This window comes from Solanum tuberosum, unplaced genomic scaffold (genome assembly GCF_000226075.1).
Source record: "Solanum tuberosum cultivar DM 1-3 516 R44 unplaced genomic scaffold, SolTub_3.0 scf00272, whole genome shotgun sequence".
NCBI classification, from domain to species: Eukaryota; Viridiplantae; Streptophyta; class Magnoliopsida; order Solanales; family Solanaceae; genus Solanum; species Solanum tuberosum.
In genome coordinates, this window is record NW_006239194.1 from 784189 (window position 1) to 790095 (window position 5907).

General features: G+C 30.8%; 1 long non-coding RNA gene across 5 annotated transcripts in view; it reads left to right on the top strand.

Moving 5' to 3' along the window:
• Nucleotides 1-3011: 3011 nt before the first annotated feature.
• Nucleotides 3012-5907, top strand: part of LOC102591047 (uncharacterized) — a 5576-nt gene continuing 2680 nt past the window's right edge. For all 5 annotated transcript variants that reach the window (XR_001474857.1, XR_368174.2, XR_001474854.1 and 2 more), the window contains exons 1-3: nt 3012-3782; nt 5418-5559; nt 5699-5759. This is a non-coding gene — a long non-coding RNA (uncharacterized lncRNA). The remainder of the gene's footprint in view (nt 3783-5417; nt 5560-5698; nt 5760-5907) is intronic.

Genomic DNA, 5907 nt, shown 5'->3' on the forward strand with positions numbered 1-5907 from the left:
AAAGATACGACTAACAGCTGTACCATCTAATGATTGTATGAACATATTATTTTGTATCAGCATGTATGTATCATTTTATATCAGTATGTTATTTTGTACCGTAAATAAATACAAGTAATACAACTGTATCAGTTTATGTGTATATCGACATGTATGTATCGAATACAACCTATATAAGCATGTGTTTATGTATTTCTATATTGAATACAAGAGATACAAGACATGTATGTATCGAATACAATTTGTATCTATCAGACTATATTTGTGATACAACTTGTATTTGTCAATATTATCTATATCTAACATCTCTCTCCCAAATCTCGTTTTCCTCTCTCCTCTTACTACGAATGGTTAATACCTAGAACATAGCTAGAAATTTCTAATTAGCCCTAAACATGAGTCATTTATGGATTTTACTCTAATAATAAATACTCCCTCCGTCCCTATTTAGTTGTCCATATTTCCTCTTTTAGATGTCCCTATTTACTTGTCTATTTTGACAAATCAAGAAAGGACAAATTTTTTTTTCCTATTATACCCTCATTTAAACTTCTTGAAAATTTAAACTTCCCCCAACATTGATTAGTTATCTTGAATAAATTTATTTTGGAATCATAATTAATAAGGGCAAAATTGTAACTTCACTATGCTAATCATTGTTGCCTTAATATGTGTGCCATTTTTAAAGTGGACAACTAAATAGGGACGGAGGGAGTATTTATTATTAGAGTAAAATCCATAAATGACTCATGTTTAGGGCTAATTAGAAATTTCTAGCTATGTTCTAGGTATTAACCATTCGTAGTAAGAGGAGAGAGGAAAACGAGATTTGGGAGAGAGATGTTAGATATAGATAATATTGACAAATACAAGTTGTATCACAAATATAGTCTGATAGATACAAATTGTATTCGATACATACATGTCTTGTATCTCTTGTATTCAATATAGAAATACATAAACACATGCTTATATAGGTTGTATTCGATACATACATGTCGATATACACATAAACTGATACAGTTGTATTACTTGTATTTATTTACGGTACAAAATAACATACTGATATAAAATGATACATACATGCTGATACAAAATAATATGTTCATACAATCATTAGATGGTACAGCTGTTAGTCGTATCTTTTTCTTCTTCTTTTTTCTATGTATTTATTCTCTGTATTTGGCAGAATACAATTGAATGAATTGTATGATTTTGCTATGGAGTATCATGCAATGAAATATAAAATACAGAGAGAGGTGAGAGAGAGAAAGGAGCGAGAGAGGTGAGAGAGGGAGAGAAGAGAGCGATAGAGGAGAAAGGCAATGGTAGAGGGACAGAGAGAGAAGAGAGGCGAGCGAAATTGAGAGAGATGCTAGAAAAGTGAAGTATAGTTAAATAAAATGTATTTTTTTAACAATACATAGTATATGATTGTTATACCATGTAAAATTTTCTTATAATTGTTAGATGTTATGTTATTCAGAGGTGACAAAATTAACCAATAAAAACATAATTCGTTTATATTTTGGAAACTTTTTGACCCATCATTTTATTAGCTTAATCCATTTCAGCATATACTCGTTTATTTGATATGTAGCTCAAATTAACCAATGAAAAATCTTGTCAAAATATTTCAAATAAACTTATTAAAAAATTTGATGTGTTAGCCATAATAAAGAAAATCATAATTTTATTAGGTACTAAAATTATAAAAAAAACAAGTAAAACAATTAAAATTTAGTAAAAATTATGACCCCCTCCACCCCCATTTTAGTATATTTTCAACCCAAGTAATTTTTAAATGAATCAATAACTCGCCTCTCTATTAACTCATTTATTTTAATCCGTCTAAATTAAGCTGAACTCATAAATTGACACCCTTTAAAGTTATCCATCTAATTAACTCATAGTATATTTATCCATCTAATTAACTCGTGATATAATAGTCCATCTTGAACTCAATCAATTTCTATACTCTTGAGCATTAAGCTACTAAATTACTTTCTTCGATTCGATTTGAATTGAACTTAATTTCCTTCTAGTGAGATTTTAACCCTTTTTAAAACCAGAGGAGAGAGAGGGAGGGGGGGGGGGGGGGGGGTGTTATGTGTTATTAATTAAAGTATGGGAGCAAAAAATTATTTGTTACTATTAACAATAATAAACAAACCAATTGTATAATTTAATGTAAATATTTTAAAATTTTGTGTTGGACAACAACAATATTCTCGAAAAGAATTTATTAGTAATTTATTACAAGTGTGTTTTGTTGGATTTTATGTGTGGGCAATTATTACTCGAAAATGAGGTCCCCCTATATAGTGCCACCATAAATTGGTGAGTTTGACCACGTGAAAGAAAGATCGTCTACTTATGAATAAGGAATTATTTTGATCGAAAGTTTATCGGAAATAATATTTTATTTTTAAGATAGATGTAAGGTACGTATGTATATATTTTATTTATGATATTATACTGAATTTGTTGTTAGATGTAATGTTTACTTAATTTATAATATAATCGAGTTCATTTCATGAGACTTGCCTAATATTATTTACATCTCCTATATCGTGAATGATATACTCTACATTAAAATCGAGTTTATTTTGTACGTACCTTAAAGATAGCAATTGCAAATAAGTTGTCATAAAAAAAGAGTAATTAATGGTCATCAAAATCATTTCTTTATTTATTCTAAAAAATCATAAATTTATGCTAGCTAGCTTCACGTTGGAAATTTTACGAAAAATATTTTACCAGAAACACTTATAGGAAATCACCAAAGTTTGAGGTGTGTCAACGTTGTCTTTAAAAATATTTTACCCGATATACATGTATCTCTAAAATTCAACAAGTTCTTATAGTATAAAACTTAGAGTCAGAATCAAATAAATATTAAATAATATAAACCCAACAAAAACATAAGAGAAAGAAAGATAAGACTTAACTCTCTATTTTACTACACTTTCCTAATAAGAATACGTAAGGAATATATATATTTCTATTATATAGAAATGTGAACACAAGGACGACCAAGGGTAGTTTGGTAATTTTACGCTGACATCCAATTTCTAGAACCGTCTGCATTCTTCTCCAGCATTCCAAGCAAAAAAAAAAAAAACGCAACATCTCACAATTTCATACCATTGTTTCAATTCTCTTCATCTTCTTACACTTTTTACCCTAAATACTTCTTCAAGCTCAACCTAATATCCATCTTCCTTATACCTTTTCGTTCTCTTTGTTGCTCAAATTGGGTATCCGTCTTTACTATCAATTTGTAAGCTAAAGTAGGTTGCATAACTATTGATGATAATACACTACAACTCTTTTTACATATGTGTCAGCATATATATATACACACACTTGATGCATAGGCCTTTCCAAGGTGCTTGGTTTTAAAGATTCAATTTATCTTTTTGAAAACCTTTTATTAGTTGATTTTTATATTCTTTCAGGTATAAGTAACAGGAATTGCATTAGAATAATGATTCAATAGATCAAGATGTCACCTACAACTCCAAGAGTAACTTCAAAGTCGGGGAAGGGAAGGTGAATTTGACTAGACATTTATGTTGTTCAAATTTCACACCACCATTCATGTCGGTAATTGATTCGGTTGTGCAGGTACGAGTGCTGGGATAGGACAAATAAATCAAAATACAAATTCCAGGATTACTGTTTCACAGGCTACTTGTTCTTGACGGAAGGTGCATTTCAGTTTCTGTGAAACAAGTCCAGTGTTTCCCATGCCGCCTCCGTGTTTTATTATAATTCAGGTCAGTAGTATCTTCTAATTGATCTGCTCTACTATATAATAAATAATATATGCTCATGAAACCAAAATACATATATAGATGAGCCCTTCTTAACGTGTACTCCAGATTGAGCACATATAAAAACAATGTTGTGCGTGTTATCATTTAACAAAACCTTTAAATGTAATTTTGTTCCTTATTTCTCCAAGAGTCGGAAAAAGGATAATGACATGTACCACTGTACCAATTGCCTCACAACTTGAATCTGAAGAGGAAAGGACGTGGTTGTGCATTAGGCATGCCAATTCGCATATGGCAAATCATAATTCTGCCGGTGTAAACATATTTAAGTGTCTTTTACGAAAGAAAAAACAAATGGATATAAGATAGTCTTCTGTAAAATTTGACAGGTTGGCTAGTGGCTAAGTGCCAAATTTGGCTCAAATATCCTCTAAACATTCCAAGTACATATTGAAAATATCATCTTTATCCCATTCTCATCTTGTTTTCTAGCTAAAAAAGTGAAATATCAAAAGATGTGATTGTATATAGCCTTAGGATTTGAATGAGTTATTTGAACTCAATAACTTGCTGTATTTTTCAAACTTCCCCTCCCCAACTCTCAATTACTTAGGAATTGATGTGTCAAGTACACCTTTCTATTTCTTGTCTATTCTTCTGTTTTGTTATGTATACATATATATTTCTTCTACATAAAAAATCCAACCAAAGGATGATCAAGGCTAAAAAGATATTTTCAGCACTATCCTTATAGCTCTATAACCATCAGCTTATATTAATGGCACTATCCTAAAATAATGTGAGTTTTCACTTTCACTTACTTGTATAAAATATTCCACATCAAGCCTTCATTCCCTAGGAGGAAAGGAAAATGCACTTTTAGATAAATTAAGAACTTTTCAGACAAAGTAACCATGACTTGCATCTGTTTTGATAGTGCAGCCTATGCCTTTACTAAATTATTAAATATAAAATACATTCTGTTAAACTATGTTTTTCTAGATTTCACCAATCAACTTAAAGAATCTTTATATTTGGCTAAGAAGGTTTCTGTTCTTCCCTTCCGAAGGCTGATTGTGGTAACTGTGATACATGGACATAGGACTTAACTAAGCGGCCTAAGTAATTTCCTATCTTATGGTCCTTAACTTCATATTTCGTGGTTCAATTGCAGCTTTTCACATCAGTATAAATAGGCTTCGCAAGTTACATTATTGTTCATTTAGGCACATTTCAATTAGTTCATGAATTTCAAGTATTTACATAAACCTGCTATTTCTCAAACCTAAATTGCACTATCTGACAAAAAAGGAATTGCACTATTTAGCTATGAGCTTTACGTAAGATGAATAAGGTGCATGTCCATCAATTTACATTCCAGCAGAGACGTCTCATGATATTTATCAAGTTATCTTGATCTTATGATGTTCTTGGTTAGACAAGTTTCTTCAACCTACTATGATATTTACCCCCTTCTATCGAAGAGATCGTTAAGTTATCACGTCAACCTATTCATGTATAGTGCTCATTGTTTGTAGTTTCTTACTGATTGTTTTACTGCACAAATGGCTCGAAGCTAACACAAGAAAATTATAACTCACTAATGAATTGTTTCTTGGCTGTAATTTGGAACAGATCTGCAAAGGTGATGATTAATGAGAAGCCAAAAAAGTGCAAATGAAATCTGAAGTCAAGTGTAAAAGGTGGTCACTCATGAGAAATTCAAGAAGATGAGGGAGAGCTCAAAAGAAGGAATAAAAAATTTGGTTCAATATATGTATGTACAAACGATCTTTATTGTCATAATTAAATGATATATGGTTCTGGTAAGTTTAATAGGTATTGTAGGTCTTATGTTATCTACTGAAAAGCTAAATATTTTTCCTCAGAACATACTGAATTACAATGATTTGCAGATGTTGTGACAAAGTCCATTGAGACCTATTTCAGGTTGCATATCTGAATAGTCATCTTGAGGTAATCTATCTTTAGGTACTTTGTTTACATGTTACTCTACTACGATAACACAAGTTCCAAGGTTGGTTCTGACTTCTGACACATTATATTTTGTACTGAAGATCATGTTAATATTATCTTGCATGCTGATGTTTCTGGTGAGAAGTAT